Source organism: Caretta caretta, chromosome 2 (assembly GCF_965140235.1).
Source record: "Caretta caretta isolate rCarCar2 chromosome 2, rCarCar1.hap1, whole genome shotgun sequence".
Classification (NCBI taxonomy): Eukaryota; Metazoa; Chordata; order Testudines; family Cheloniidae; genus Caretta; species Caretta caretta.
This window is the reverse complement of record NC_134207.1, coordinates 133366276-133383236: the sequence shown is the minus strand read 5'-3', so window position 1 is coordinate 133383236 and position 16961 is coordinate 133366276. Positions and strand designations below refer to the sequence as shown.

The window sequence follows — 16961 nt, the reverse complement described above, 5'->3', positions numbered from 1 at the left end:
GGCACTTTAATAACAGCCTGTTGGAGGACGAGAGCTTCGTGATGTCCTTCCGGGAGTTTTGGCTGGCCTGGCGAGAGCAGTGGCGTGCCTTTCCCTCGGTGCTGCGATGGTGGGATCTAAGGAAGGTGCGCGCTAAGCTCTTCTGCCGTGACTACACTCGGGGCACCAGCCAACGGCGAAATGCGGCGATAGAGCAGTTGGAACGGGAGGTCTTAGAGATGGAGAGGCGCCTGGCCGCCAACCCCGAGGACCCGTCCCTCTGCGGAGTGTGCCGGGAGAAGTGGGAGGAGCTCCAGGCCCTCGAGGACCACCGGACCCGAGGTGCCTTCGTTCGGTCCCGCATCCGCCTCCTTCGGGAGATGGACCGTGGCTCCCGCTTCTTCTATGCCCTGGAGAAGACGAGGGGGGCCAAGAAACACGTCACCTGCCTTCTTGTGGAAGACGGCAGCCCCCGCACGGATCCAGAGGAGATGTGTGGGAGGGCCCGTGACTTCTACACAAGCCTTTTCTCCCCGGATCCAACCGATCCTGGAGCTTGCGGGGTGTTCTGGGAGGAACTCCCCACGGTCAGCGTGGGCGACCGAGACCGACTAGAGCTGTCTCTCACCCTGGCCGAGTTCTTGGAAGCCCTCCGTCGCATGCCCACCAATAAATCTCTGGGCAAGGACGGGCTGACCGTGGAGTTTTACCACGCGTTCTGGGACATCCTCGGCCCAGACCTAGTCACCGTCTGGGCTGAGTCCTTGCAGAGCGGGGTCCTCCCTCTGTCATGCAGCCGAGCGGTGCTCGCCTTGCTGCCGAAGAAGGGGGACCTTCGCGATCTACGAAACTGGCGTCCCGTCTCACTCCTTAGCACGGATTACAAAATCGTAGCGAAAGCAATCTCGCTGCGGCTAGGGTCCGTGATGGCGGATGTGATCCACCCAGACCAGACCTATACTGTCCCGGGTCGCAGCATTTTCGACAACCTCTTTCTAGTCCAAGACCTTTTGGAACTCGGGCGGAGAGATGGTCTATCGTTCGCCCTCCTGTCTCTTGATCAGGAGAAGGCGTTCGATAGAGTAGACCATGGGTACCTCCTGAGCACTCTGCAGGCGTTTGGATTTGGACCTCAGTTTGTGAGTTTTCTCTGGGTGCTGTATGCCTCCGCGGAGTGTTTGGTTAGGCTCAACTGGACCCTGACTGAACCAGCTTCAGCTTCAGGGTCCAGCTGAGGCGAGGTCAGCTTCAGGCGAGCAGTGCGGCAGGGGTGCCCCCTCTCGGGCCAGTTGTACACTCTGGCGATCGAGCCTTTCCTCTGTCTCCTCCGCAGGAGGATGACAGGGTTGGTGCTGTGGGAGCTGGAGCTGCGGCTGGTTTCTGTCGGCATACGCCGATGATGTACTCCTCGTGGTCCAGGACCTGGGCGACTTGGCGCGAGTGGAGGCATGCCAGGCCATCTATTCGACAGCCTCCTCCGCCCCAGTCAACTGGGTCAAGAGCTCTGGTTTGGAGGTGGGGGACTGGCAGCAGGTGAGCTCCCTCCCACCTGCGCTTCAGACCATCTGGTGGAGTGCGGGTCCACTGCTCTATCTCGGCGTTTACCTTTCCGCCACGCACCCTTCCCCTCTGGAGAACTGGCAAAATTTAGAGGGCGGGGTAATAGAGCGGATCCGGAAGTGGACGAGGCTACTCCGATGTCTCTCCCTCCGAGGGAGAGCACTGGTGCTTAACCAACTCGTCCTGTCCACGCTCTGGTACCGGCTCAACACCCTGGCCCTGGCCCCGGGTTTCCTGACCCACCTCCGGAGATTGATTCTAGAGTTCTTCTGGTCACGAATGCACTGGACCCCTGTTGGAGTTCTTCATCTACCCCTGAAGGAAGGAAGGCAGGGCCTGAAGTGCCTGTACACTCAGGTCCGCGTTTTCCGCCTCCAGGCCCTGCAGAGGCTCTTTTATAGTGCACGTAGTTCGGCGTGGAGCATTCTGGAGCACGCCTTCCTGCACCGCTTCCAAGGGCTCCGATATGACCGGCAGCTCTTTTATCTTTCTCCGAGGGGTTTTCCGCGAGACCTCTCTGGGCTGCCGGTCTTCTACCAGGACCTCCTCCGGACCTGGAAACTGTTTTCAGCTACCAGGTCCGTGGCGGCCAACGTGGGAGCATATCTCCTCACAGAGCCCCTGCTACACAATCCCCAGTTCCGTGTGCAGGTGGCGGAGTCCCGCTCAGTGCGCCAGAAGTTGGTCCTTTCGGAAGTCATGAGGGTCGGAGACCTCCTGGACTACGACCGGAGAGACTGGCTGGATCCCCTGACGCTCGCTCGGCACATGGGGCTCTCCAGCCCCCGTACTCCCCGGCACGTACTTCAGGAGGTGAAGGCCGCCTTGACCCCCGCTGCTCGGGCTTATGTCAACTGAGCCTTCCTCGAGGGCGCACCCCGCCCATCCTCTACCCCAGGCCCGCCGGACCTTTCCATTGGTCCCCTACCCCGTAGATCCCAACAAACCCCTCACCCTTTCACTGCAAGCCGGCTGCATGAACTGTAGCCGGTCAGTTTTCAAATTGCACCACGGAAATATTTACACACACTCACGCTTCACACCCTTCACACCCACACCCTGGTGTCCCGCCCTGATACAAAGTGGCGGGACCTCCTCCCACCTTTGGAGGGTGAGCAACCTCGATGGGCCAGCCTGTATTCCACCTTGGTCCCGAGGCCCGTCGGGGACGTCAGTTGGCGGCTCCTTCACGGAGCTGTGAGCACGGGCGTGTTTTTGACATGGTTTACCCCCATCCCGGATACTTGCCCTTTTTGTAATGTGAGGGAAACCCTGACGCACGTATATTTAGAGTGTGCCAGATTGCAGCCCCTTTTCCGGCTCCTCACAAATATTTTATTGCGCTTCTGGCTTCATTTCTCCCCTCACCTTTTTATCTATACACTTCCCATCCGTGGCCCCACAAAGTCGTGGGATCTCCTGGTCAACCTCCTGCTAGCCTTGGCTAAAACAGACATTTATAAAACCAGAGAGAGGAGGTTGGCCCATGAAACGTCCTGCAATTGTAGGGCCTTTTTCCGATCCTCAGTACATTCACGTATCTGGGCGGAGTTCCTCTGGGCGGCGTCCACCGACTCCCTTGATGCTTTCGAGGAGCTGTGGGCGCTGTCCGGGGCTCTCTGCTCGGTGACCCCGACCGGTTCCCTCTGTCTGACCCTTTGATTGAGGGGAAGAGCGAGAGACGCCAGCCCCAGCCGTTGCCGCTGTGGATACCATCATTCCTGTCATCTAGGAGGGGTCCTATAATACATGGGTGTCTACCTCCCACCCCTAAACCGCCCATCCTGCAGCCGTGCCCATCTTGCCGGGCACTCTCAGGAGAGGGAGGATCGGTGACACTGGGCGCGGCACTAGGTAACTCGAGGGGGTGGAAGACCATGAGTGTCGAGGAGGCCCCCCACTCTAGGCCACCAGGTAACTCAGGAGGGTGGAAGACCACGAGTGTTGAGGAAGCCCCCCCGCTCTGGGCCCAGGCTAGCCTGAACACTTCTCCCTCCTGAAAGCTGCTGTGTTATACCTTCTGTTTGCATTGTTTTGTTGCATAGCTGTTCTGTTTCCTTTGGTATTTTTTGTAAGTGTTACCAATAAACTTCTTTTCTGTTTTAAAAAAAAAAAAAAACACCTTCCCTGCTCCCTTACCCAGGGAAAAGGGACCTCCTTCGCTTGCTGCTCAGCTATCTGCTTTCTATTCTCTCCTAAAGCCCCTGGCCTGGATTTTTCTTACTTTTTGACCCTGCTTCAGTTCCCCCGCCCCCCCCCGACCGGGCCAGATGCTTTTTCTTCGTTTTTTTTTTGCTGTTTTTCTGCTGCCATTCAAGTGCTGGTCGGCTGCCAGCTTGCTGCCAGTCCCCCCATGGTTGCCCTCGGACACTGCTACTGCTTTAGCTGAAACCCCGGGGGGGGGGGAATGCCGACCCACTCCCCGGAGGAAGGGAGTGGAAGCCTCAGACCCAGCCATTTGCTGTTTTTGTGGACCCGTAATTAATCAACAGTTTATTTCTTTCTTCTTATCTGCTTGGCATTTCTGGAATGCTCCACAAAGCCCAGAAGAGAAGACAGCCGACAGAGACATTGCCCAGGGAAGCTACAAATGATCATGGAGGGGGCCGTAAGACTGAGTAACTTTTGAACTGTACTCTCGTGTGGGGGGAGTTTGACTGTGTCTTAACTGCATTTGTAGGGGCACAGGGGTGTGGCACGGAGCTGCCCCCCCGATCCATCGGTGCCCCCCCAACACTACTACAACCATCACAGCCCCCCCGCCGTCCGTCCCTGTTGGCAACTTGCCATCTGCCTCTGGATTTAGCTGCTTGCTCTGAATTTCGTCATCCGGACCAGATACAACAGCCGGCCAAATGAGACTCTTTGGACAAACGTGCGTGGGTCCACGTTCCCCCCCCCCCCCGCCCCTGGACTGCCCACCCCACAGTTTGCCCCTACTACCTAACCCCAAGTCCTGTTTCCTCCCCCTGTCCAGTCCGACCCATTTGGCCCACCCCCCGCCGCCTGCAGCCCAGCAGGAGAAGTGGTTAATCTGCTTCCCCCTCCCCACTCCTCCTTCTGGTGCCTCCCCGTCTCTCCCTGCTCACAATGGCGGGGAATGAGAGGGGTGAAGCTCCTCTAACAACCTCAGCTGCCCCTCTCCCACCTACCCCCCTGCCCAACCCCCAAGCCTCCCCCCGCCCACTGCTGCCAAAACACCTGCCACCGCTCCCGCTGGGTCATCGGCAGCAGGAGGCACTGGGGCGACTACTGCCGCCACTACGCCCACTGCCCCCCCAGATTCTAGGAGAGCTCCCCCAGTTGGCCGGAAAGGCCAGGGTGTGAAGAAGGGAAAGGGGCCCCGCTACAATCACCAGGCCCTCCATGGCAGGGGCTGCCCCCACCGCTGTGGCCTCGTCATAGACCATGGCATCTCTCCCTGCTGTTCACTCCACCAGCTCTCCGAGCGTCCCTCCCCCAGCCCCCAGGGCATATGCCCGAGCGGTAGCAGCCCCCCCACCACCTGTCGCCTCGTCATCTCGCCCACGCACCGCCTCTGCTACCATCAGTAGCGGCCGGGGCCCCTTCCCCACCATGACCAGGAAGCACGGCATCCGTTGCCTCCTGGTGCCCGCCTCGCCCCACGTGGAGACATACGTGCAGGCATTGGCAAGGGTGGTAGGACCCATGGCTATTGTCGCGGCCTCCAAAATGTACGGGAAGGTCGTCTTTTTCTTAGCATCGGAGGCTGCCGCCCAGGAGGCGGTGCAGAAGGGCCTGGCGGTGGGGGGGGTGTTCGTTCCCCTGGAACCACTAGAGGACCTGGGCGTCTGCCTAGTCGTGACCTCCGTCCCTCCTTTTCTACCCAATGCCGCCCTGTTACCCGCTCTCCCACCCTGGGGAAACCTGTTTCTGTCATCAGCCCTCTCCCGTTGGGCTGCAAGGACCCCACCCTCCGTCACGTCCTTTTGTTCCACCTGCAAGTGCAGCTTCTACCGCCACCGGCGGCGCGTGACGGAGAGGCGCTCGAGGGGTCCTTCCTAGTCCCCTGCCAGGGAGCCCGCTATCGGGTCTTTTACTCTACAGGAGAGGCCCGGTGCTACCTTTGCCGATCAGCGGGGCATGTCCGAAGAGACTGCCCCTTGGCTCGGTGGGGAGGGGCACCCGAGACCCCCGAGACCCTGCAGGACATCGGCTCTGTCGTTGCCGACGCCCCTGGCTACCCGGTACCTGAAACCACCTCTCCTCCTGCTCGATCCATCGCTGCTCCTGCCCGGGCCCAAGAGACACCTCCCATACAACGCCCGGACGAGCAAGGGACCCCGCCCTTGCTGTTAACAATCCAGCAGAGCCTATGGAGGAGGATGCAGCAAAGATATGACCAGGCATAGGAGAGGGCCCGCCCCAAGGAGAACCGCCCCCCCCCATGCTGCCTCACCGTTACCCCCCCGAGTCCCTGAACCATCGCCTCTGCCCCCCGACACGACCCCTGCTAACCAGCCCCCAGACGATGCTATGGAAGTCTGGACTCTAGTCCAGGGAAAGCGAGGCAAGAGGAAGGCTCGAGCTCCGCTGCACCCATCTGATGCGGAGGCCCCCCGGAAGACCAGGAAGGGAGGCACTGACACTGAGCCTTCCGCTATGCCCACGAGTGAGATTCTTCTGCCGGTGTTGGGAGGGGAAGATAAAATAGTACTGGAAGGGGAAGATAAAATAGTACTCCCCCTCCATGGGAGACCCTCCCCTCTGAGACCCCAGAAGAAGCCCCTTCTGCCCGAATATCACCCAAACCTCCCGCAAATCCCGAAGCGACCGTCGTAGCGGGCGCCAGAGGGGAGACCTCTGGGGTGGTAGAAGATGACCTCTTCTCCATGTATGAGGAGATCGAGGCCCCAGGTTTGACCCCGGTCACCCAGGGAGAGAATGACCTACTGCCGGCTGGCCTCGATCTGGGCAACCTTACCCCAGTCCCCATTTCCCCATGCTCCCTCTCCCTAACCGCCCTCCCGGGCAGGCACCCTACAGAAGGTGGTCCACCACCTGATGCCATGGCTGCCAAATCCACCACAGAGCCTGCGCCTAGCATCACTGGGAGCCCCATCCCCACTCCCTTAACCCTCGAATCTGCTTGGGAGACACCACCTCTCAGCTGCTTGCCTCCCGAAGCCCAGAGCCTCGCCTCTGACCCCGCCCCCACCCCGTCCCTGCCCAATCCACCTCTTCCTGCAATGCTATTGCCGCCCCTGGGGTTATTGCTTTCCCGTTTGCGGGATTCCCCCCAAGGAGCAGCCTTTGCATTTTCCTGCCGCGACCCATTAGGAGCTGCAATTTTCCCTCCGCCATCCCCTTCTACCCCAAGGCTTGAGATGGACCTAATAACTTTAGCCTGTCAGATGACCCGTTGGTGGTCCGCACCCTGCCTGCCCGCCTCAGCAGACCACGAGGCTGCACCAAGAGCCCCACGAGGGAATAACCGGGAAATCGCAACCCCACCCCACCATGAGCTGCGAAAAGCATTGCGGGAGTTTTTAGAAGACAGCCATGGCTCCCGCAACAGGGTACAGCTGGCTCTACAGGTATGGGGGACTTTGATCAACCTCTCCAGGCCACAAGGGCCCTTTTAAAGGAGGGTGGAGGGAAAGGAAGGCACGGTGCTGCGGCCTACGGGCGGGTCCGTGGCTTCCGTGATGATTTACTCACTTACGGGTTGGGTCATGGATTGTTGCGCGACCCGCTGGGGGCCATGAACACTCCCGCCAACACGGAATCCCCACCCCCCCAGCCCTCCACATGATGCCTCTGATTATCGCAACTTTGAGCACCAGAGGATGCAGAATGGCTCTCCGCAGGTCCCAGGTGCTCTCTTACCTTCGGGAAGGGGGGTACTCTGTGGTTTTCCTGCAGGAGACCCATATGGATCAGATCGCCGAGGACAGCTGGCGGCTGGAGTGGGGAGACTGAGTCTACTTTAGCCACTTTACGATTCGACAAGCTGGAGTGGCGACCCTGTTCTCCCCCAACCTACGGCCCGAGGTGCTAGGGGTCACTGAGGCCATGCCGAGCCACCTGCAGCATCTCCGAGTCCGTATGGAGGGGCTCGTTGTCAACCTCGTTAACATCTATGCCCTGACAATGAGCCCGAAGCGGCCACAATTCTATCAGCAGGTGTCCAACTTCCTCGGCACCCTAGATTCTCACGAGTGTCTAGTCTTGGGAGGGGACTTTAACACCATCCTCGAGGAACAGGACTGCTCAGGGGCCGAGCTGAGCCCGGCCACCACGCACATTCTCCGAGGAATAGTCGAACATCACTCCCTAGTGGACGTCTGGTGTGACCATCACCCAGATGACACTTCCACGTTCACCTTTGTCCGGGTGGAGGCCCATCGGTCACACCACTCTCGGTTGGACCGTATTTATTTATCCTGTTTCCAACTTTCAGAAGCCCACTCCTCCAACATTCGGCCGGCCCCATTTTCTGACCATCATCTAGCCACCATAACAGCCTCCCTCCACGCAGAGAGGCCGGGACCGGCCTATTGGCATTTTAACAACAGCCTGTTGGAGGATGAGGGCTTCGTGATGTCCTTCCGGGAATTTTGGCTGGCCTGGCGAGAGCAGCGGCGTGCCTTTCCCTCGGCGCAGCGATGGTGGGATCTAGGGAAGGTCCGCGCCAAGCTCTTCTGCCGTGACTACACTCTGGGCACCAGCCGACGGAGAAATGCAGCGATAGAGCAGTTGGAACGGGAGGTCTTAGAGATGGAGAGGCATCTGGCTGCCAGCCCCAAGGACCCGTTCCTCTGCAGAGCGTGCCGGGAGAAGCGGGAGGAGCTCTGGGCCCTTGAGGATCATCAGGCCCGAGGTGCCTTTGTTCGATCCCGCATCCGCCTCCTTCGGGAGATGGATCGCGGCTCCCGTTTCTTCTATGCCCCGGAGAAAATGAGGGGGGCCAAGAAACACGTCACCTGCCTTCTAGCAGAAGACGGCGCCCCCCTCACGGATCCGGTGGAAATGTGTGAGAGGGCCCGTGACTTCTACACAAGCCTTTTCTCCCCAGATCCGACCGATTCTGGCGCTTGCAAGGTGCTCTGGGAGGAACTCCCCACGGTCAGCGTGGGCGACCGAGACCGACTAGAGCTGCCTCTCACCCTGGCCGAGTTCTCGGAAGCCCTCCGTCGCATGCCCACCAATAAATCTCCGGGCATGGACGGGCTGACCGTGGCGTTTTACCGTGCATTCTGGGATATCCTTGGCCCAGACCTAGCCACTGTGTGGGCTGAGTCTTTGTAGGGCAGGGTCCTCCCTCTTTCGTGCAGGCGAGCGGTGCTCATCTTGTGCGAAGAAGGGGGACCTCTGCGATTTACGAAACTGGTGTCCTGTCTCACTATTTAGCACGGGCTACAAAATCGTAGCAAAAGCAATCTCGCTGTGGCTAGGGTCCGTGATCCACCCAGACCAGACCTATACTGTCCCGGGTCGCAACATTTTTGACAACCTATTTCTAGTCCGAGATCTTTCGGAACTCAGGCGTAGAGACGGTCTGTCATTCGCCCTCCTGTCTCTTGATCAGGAGAAGGCATTCGATAGAGTGGACCATAGGTACCTCCTGGGCACTCTGCAGGCATTTGGATTCGGACCTCAGTTTGTGAGTTTTCTCCAGGTGCTGTACGCTTCCGCGGAGTGTCTGGTTAGGCTCAACTGGACGCTGACTGAACCGGTCAGCTTCGAGCGAGGAGTACAGCAGGGGTGCCCCCTCTTGGGCCAGCTGTACACTCTGGCAATCGAGCCCTTCCTCTGTCTCTGCCGCAGGAGGTTGACAGGGTTGGTGCTGCGGGAGCCAGAGCTGTGGCTGGTCCTGTTGGTGTACGCCGTTGACGTGCTCCTAGTGGTCCAGGACCTGGGAGACTTGGCGCGGGTGGAGGCTTGCCAGGCCATCTATTCGGCAGCCTCCTCCGCCCGAGTCAACTGGGTCAAGAGCTCTGGCTTGGCGGTGGGGGACTGGTGGCAGGTGAGCTCCCTCCCACCCGCGCTTCAGACCATCCGGTGGAGCGCGGGTCCACTGCTCTACCTAGGCGTTTACCTTTCTGTCATGCACCCTTCTCCGCCAGAGAACTGGCAAAATTTAGAAGGCGGGGTGATAGAGCGGCTCCGGAAATGGACGAGGCTACTCCGATGTCTCTCCCTCCAAGGGAGAGCACTGGTGCTTAACCAACTAGTCCTGTCCACACTCTGGTACCGACGCAACACCCTGGTCCCGGCCCCGGGTTTCCTGACCAACCTCCGGACATCGATTCTAGAGTTCTTTTGGTCAGGAATGCACGGGGCCCCTGTTGGGATTCTACATCTACCCCTGAAGGAAGGAGGGCAGGGCCTGAAGTGTCTGCACACTCAGGTCCGTGTCTTCCGCCTCCAGGCCCTGCAGAGGCTCCTTTATAGCGCAGGTAGGTTGACCTGGAGCATACTGGCGCACGCCTTCCTGCGCCGCTTCCAAGGGCTCTGATACGACCGGCAGCTCTTTTATCTCTGTCAGAGAGGTTTTCCGCGAGACCTCTCTGGGCTGCCGGTCTTCTACCAGGACCTCCTCCGGACCTGGAAACTGTTTTCAACAACCAGGTCCGTGGCGGTCACCATGGGAACAGATCTCCTCGCGGAGCCCCTGCTACACAACCCCCAGCTCCATGTGCAGGCAGCGGAGTCCTGCTCGGTGCACCAGAGTTTGGTCCTGGCAGAAGTCACGAGAGTCGGAGACCTCCTGGACTACGATCGGGGAGACTGGCTGGATCCCCTGACGCTCGCTCGGCGCATGGGGCTCTCCAGACCTCATACCCCCCGATGCATACTTCAGGAGGTGAAGGCCACCTTGACGCCTGCTGCTTGGGCTTATCTCAACCGAGCCCTGCGCGAGGGCGCACCCCGCCCACCCTCTACCCCAGGCCCGCCGGAGTTTCAATTGGGCCCCTACCCCGTAGATCCCAACAAACCCCTCACCCTTTCACTGTGAACTGACTGCATGAACTGCAGCCGGTCAGCTTCCAAATCGCGCCACGGAAATATCTATACACATTCACGCTTCACACCCTTCACGCCCACACCCTGGTGTCCTGCCCCAATACAAAGTGGTGGGCCCTCCTGCCACCTTTGGAGGGTGAGCAACCCCGGTGGGCCAGCCTGTATTCCACCTTGGTCCCGAGGCCCGTCGGGGACATTAGTTGGAGGCTCCTTCACGGAGCTGTGAGCACGGGCGTGTTTTTGACACGGTTCACCCCCATCCCGGATACTTGCCCTTTTTGCAACGTGAGGGAAACCCTGGTTCACGTATATTTAGAGTGTGCCAGGCTGCAGCCCCTTTTCGGGCTCCTCACGAATATTTTATTATGCTTTTGTCTACACTTTTCCCCTCACCTTTTTATCTACACACTCCCCATCCGTGGCCCCACAAAATCGCGAGATCTCCTGGTTCACCTCCTCCTAGCCCTAGCTAAAACAGCCATTTATAAAACCAGAGAAGGGAGGTTGGCTAATGAAGTGTCCTGCGATTGTAGGGCCATTTTCCGATCCTCAGTACAGTCACGTATCCGGGCGGAGTGCCTCTGGGCGCTGTCCACCGACTCCCTTGACACCTTCGAGGAGCAGTGGGCGCTGTCCGAGGTTCTCTGCTCGGTGACCCCGCCCCGGTTCCCTCCATCTGACCCTTTGATTGAGGGGAAGAGTGAGAGACCCCAGCCCCAGCCGTTGCCACTGTGGATACCATCATCACTGTCACCTAGGAGGGGTCCTATCACACGTGGGCGTACGTCTCCCCCACCCCCGAACCGCCCACCCCGCAGCCATGCCCATCTTGTCGGGCACTCTCAGGAGAGGAATAATCGGTGACACTGGGCGTGGCACTAGGTAACTCGAGGGGGGTGGAAGACCATGAGTGTCGAGGAAGCCCCCCGCTCTAGGCCACCAGGTAACTCAGGAGGGTGGAAGACCACGAGTGTCAAGGAAGCCCCCCCGCTCTGGGCCCAGGCTAGCCTGAACACTTCTCCCTCCTGAAGGCTGCTGTGTTATACCTTGTGTTTGCTTTTGTTTTGTTGCATAGTTTTGCTTTATCCTTTTTGGTGATTTTTTGTAAGTGTTACACAAATAAAATTCTTTTCTGCTTCAAAAAAAAAAAATTACTCTCCTAGAACCATCTGGCCCGGCCCTGTCACAGAACCTAAGCTCTATTTTCAAACTTGACTTGGGCACTTAGGGCCAGATTGTTAAAGGTATTTAGATACATAAGGATGCAGGTAGATGTGGCTAATATGCTTTAAAAATCTAAACCTTAGACTCCTAAATGCCTAAGTCACATTTGAAAATCGAAGTTAAGATCTTAGGTCAGTTAGTTGCTTTTGAATATTTTACCTACAATCCTAAACATTTGTAAAGTCCTTTGAGATCCTAGCATGGAAGGAGCTATGGAGTGCAATATTATACGTAATTTAATTATTTTACTTCCTATCAATAAGGTAATATTTTAATTTATTTAGGGAGACATTAAGAGGATAGCAACTTATTTTTAAACTTAAATAGTTAATAGGAACACTATGTATTTATGATTCTAGTTGAGGATGTTATTAAGTTGTTCCAGTGATAATTGCTGAAATTTTATATAGTTTAAAGGTGATGTTGAACTGAAATAAGTTTCTATAAATAAATACATCTGTTTTCACTACATCCGTTAATTATGATTTATCACTAGATAAAAATGAATGCCATTTACTTATTAAAAATTAGATAAAAAGATAAACATATCTCCTTATAATCCCCATCACTATTTCCTAATCACATGCTGAGATTGTGGACTTCCTTAGTGAAAGAAAGAGCAGTGGTCATGAAACAGAATGAACATTATTTTAGGAAGACTGATTTTGCTGTTCAGTTGGACAGATTTCCCTCACTTTGAATTGAGCAATTGTGTATACAGCCAGGACACAGGTTAACTTCATATTCACCCTGGGATATCTTTGGGTTTCCCATAGGAACATTTCAATGGAAACTGCATGTGTTTATCTAATAGAAATAATTTCACCTATATGTATTATCACAAGAGCTTATGTACAATATTTTACTGCTGATTTTGAAATTAAATGTGTGTACTGACTAAAAGAACGGTCAGAGTCTGTAATTAGTGAGGCTTTTTAAAAAAAAAAATATTTTCTGGCGTGAGATCAACATTTCCAACTCTATTGCATAACAATCTATATTTATTTATCAATATCCCTGAATGCCACATCATTGATAGCAGGGTTTGGTAAATGATAAAATTATTAATCTGACACAAACTAGTAATGATGGAGCCAATTATGGCTTTTATATAGACACCAGTTAAAATGAATGTGAATGTGACCCAGTAGTAACTGGAAAAGTTCTAAGTCTTAATCTCTAGCATAAGGGGAAAAAAATCCACAAACTATCAAAAGTATAGACAATCAGACTGATATCAGGAAAATGCTTTTAGTGTTACCTGGTATTGTGCTGAAACCAAAAGCTCTTGGTAACTTTACTCTTTGCGAAGCAGTGGCAGGAAATAAATCAATGGGGACATGGCTAGTTTGGCCTATAGATAGTTTTTGAACCCAGGTAAACAAATGTGCTTTCACTCAAAGCTTCTACTTTAATTTAGTCTCCAGCATTTACACAAGCCCACAACAGGTGAGTACCCCAAATTAATCCCAGATTAATATTTACCCAGGGTTTAGAGGAGGTCTCGAGTGGATTTCTGAAGACGTCCTATGGCCAGCTTTCCATCTGCTGGGGAACATGGCAGGTGTCCAAGTGTTCAAGTGTCCAAGAAGCTCAGATTTCTTCCTCTTTTTATATCCAATTTGTTAGTACGACATTGTTTATCTATTTTGATGAATAAGCTAACAAACAAACTGCTGAGCAGAAGCTAAGTGAGAAATATTCCAGCCTATAGTGTGTAGTTTTCCATCAGTTAACCAGCTGTATTTCACATAGAAGTAGTTAACTATTGGCAGACTTTGCATCTTGCAAAACCACATGCTATGGCAAAAAGCTCAAGTCAGGGAAGCACAGGGTCATGTTTACGCCTCGCGGTCACTCATATCCCCCGTCACCAGCTAGTCTGTTAGTTGCATTAGGCAGTTTCTGAAGCCTTTTCTCGTTGCTTTCAGCAATGAACATAACAATTGGCATTCCAGCTATGCGCAGTGGTGTACGCATGTTAATGGGCTCTGTGCTATCAAAATTTTCCCCCTCCTACAGTGCCCTCCTTGAAGGTCACCTCCTTTTAAAAGGGGGCTTCCACATAGCCACAGTCAACTCCACCAAGAGTTATGGTTGCACCAGAGCTGTGATACAATGAAAACTCAAGACTCTCAGCCGAGATTGATCAAATTTTCTTCTTGTTGACATCCCAAACTCAGCACACCAGATTAACTGTGTGATGACTACAGGGTGGCAAGTTACACATACTCCCCTTCTAAGGATGAGGGCAATGGTGGCAGAAGCCACTGGCTCATCTGTTGAGGGACTTGGAGTTGCCAAATTTTCATGAGGTCCAACATATCATCAGGTTGAAAAAGAAGATCATTATTACTTGGAACACTAAAAATACTACAGTGAGATTCAGGGCCAAATTTAAGATCCCTATGCCAGTGGGGAACCATCCCAATAATACCTTCCACGACTGGAGTTTTATATCCTGGCAAATTCTTGTAAATACACGTTTACTTTCAGTGGTGTTATGATGTATGGTAACCATGACCTTACGCACCTCTTTTTTGGCAGTGTGCATCTGGCTCTGTAAGTCAGAGTGTACAAGCAACATTTATAAAACAGTTAAATTCATTCCAAGGGATACAGCTTTCACAGCAGAGTACAAAGTATATGTCTCTTTTAACTGATTATATTTAAGTTCAGGCACTTGAAATTCAAAATTACATCCCCAAATCACTATAACATGACAAAAACATTTATTTTCATGAGGATCATGATCTACTTTATGCATGTAGTTAACAAGAAGCACAGGATATCAGCTTCTAAGACAAACACAGTGATCACCTATATATACACAAGCATAGAGTTATTATTTGCTAATGGATTAATAGCATAGTGGCATTTCCCTTCAGTTGTTTCCCAAACACACATTCTCTACTTGCAGGGCATTTTTGTTGCATTCATGTCCAATTCCAGATTCCTTTAAACAGACGTCACTATCTGTAGCCTTGCCTCCCCCAGATCTTCTTGTCCAGTGTTTGGGGGTGAAAGGGATTGTTTCTACTTAAAAAAAAATGGCTATTCCCCTGTAAACACATTTGGGCTTTCTACAATTAAATAACAGCCTGTCAGTTCCCACCCAGTGACAATTGTAACCAACTGGGTAGCTTTTAGTTCCCCCCACTAACTAATCCGCTCCTCTATTAGCCCCTTGCGTTTACATGAGGATGGTGTGGTTACGACCAAAGTGGTAGGGATTCCATAGTCACCAGCATAGACCATTTGCAACCCAAATCATGATACATTACTAGTTCTCACTCATTACCAATGTTAATATTTACTTTCGATTTTATTGAAGTGGGGCCATATCCGTCCCCGGGGCCTAAAGGAGTGATTTGTTCTCCCAGGATGTTGGGATCAGTAGTGATGTCAAGGGTATTGTTCACTTTACATTTCACAGTCATTCATGGATAGTCTCCCCATGCAGAAAACACAACAGGTTCCTAATTCACATGACCAAAGGAACAGATCTATAATCCAAAGGCCAGCAAAAGCAGCACATAGGAGTGCATTGCCTCCAAGATCTTCCAGTATCTACATAGTTAATAATCTAAAACACAAAACAAAACAAACATTTCCCCTCCCTATATAGCAGGAGGTATCACTGAACATTTAAGCTAAATTTATTAACTTTTACTCAGACCCATCCAGGCCTGAGTCCCTCTTCCCCTTTCCTTCTTTCCTGGGAGGGGACTCTTGAGCTTTCAACTGTCCTTTGAGCACCCACTTGGGGCTTGCTCAGCAAATTCATCAGAGCTGATTTGCTTAGGGCCTGCTGGGGCTGAACATGTTCCTATTATTTTTGCTAGCGAGTACATGTTTTATGGTCTGTTTTCAGGACAAAGGACAATCTCACCAGATATTCCCAATACTGCAAAGCCCATGTTCTTTTTTTCACAGTGAGTAAATCCCCTCTCCACCTCACTGGAAGGTAAAGAAATATGACACAGGATGGAGCTCTGTTCCATGGTTCTGACTCAGAATAGCTCCCATCCCATTCTCAGTAGTCATCAGTTGCAGAAAAAATGGTTCTTCCACCTGGGATATGCTAAACCGGAACCCTGGAATTTAAGAATCAGCTCTACTCTGTGTTGAACAGGGGAGTGCCGCTCCTGCTCCAGGATTAATCCGAGGTAGTTTTTTTGCTGGGAGCAGAGCAGGACTTTCTTTGGGCTTATCTTAAACGCAGTTTCCTGAATCATTTGTAACAGCCTCTCCAATACCTCCAGATTCTTTTCCCTGGTCTGAGTGCAAACCAGGATATCATGCATATAAAAAAAATTACACTGTCTCTTTTGGGCATTCCTGCCCACATCTTGACTCGGGCATTGATCCAGCCTATGGGGACCCTATGAAAACACAACTGCTTCCCTTAAAAGGTAAAAGGCAGATTTGTAATAGCTGTCCCAAATGTAAAGGGATAACAAAGAAAGCATTGGCCAAATCTAAAACTGAAAACCACTGGGCCCCTCCTACAATGGAGGCCATCCCCTCCTAATACCTAGACATCAGCCAGCTCACCCTGTTCAGAGGGGGGAAATACACTACCAGCCTCCAAGTTTTGTTATCACCTTTAAGGAATGGCCAGAGAACACCATTATTGGGGCTTATCTGTTCCACCAAAATTCCTTGGCCCAAAAGCCCATCACGTGTTTGTTTCAGACTGGCTTTTGCCTCTTTTATTGTTTCTGGTGTGGGGGATCAGGGTGTAGGACTCAGATTTCTACACCATTTTTAATACTTTCTTATTTTTGGCCCAAACATCACAGTGTTTCTCTGCAATTGCTAGGATTTCTGGGGGCCACATGGGACAATTCAGTTCTTCAGATATCTTAAGAGATGCTCTCCAGTAGCTTGCTGAAATCTCCACTGGCTCCCAGGGCGTGTCAGGGGCCGTTTCCCATAGGATCTGTTAGCAAAATCAACAAACATTCTTAATTCTCTCAAGACATCAATTCCCAGGATCACTTCTCCTCCCAAATCCATTGAACCATACTGCCCTTTTATTTCTCCTCTTCCCTACCCAATACAAAATGTTTCGGCAAAAAGGAACAACTCTCTGTGCCTCATTAAACTCCTGCAAGGTTTTAACTCCAGCCGGAGATTCAAACAGGTTCTTATTCTGGGTACTAATCAAGGAATAGGTGGCACCTGTATATAACGAATTCCAT

General features: G+C 53.1%; 1 long non-coding RNA gene across 1 annotated transcript in view; it reads right to left on the bottom strand.

Moving 5' to 3' along the window:
* LOC142071096 (uncharacterized) overlaps positions 1-13413 on the bottom strand; it is a 35768-nt gene extending 22355 nt beyond the window's left edge. Inside the window, exon 1 of the long non-coding RNA XR_012667071.1 lies at positions 13240-13413. This is a non-coding gene — a long non-coding RNA (uncharacterized LOC142071096). The remainder of the gene's footprint in view (positions 1-13239) is intronic.
* Between the last annotated feature and the right edge of the window lie 3548 nt (positions 13414-16961).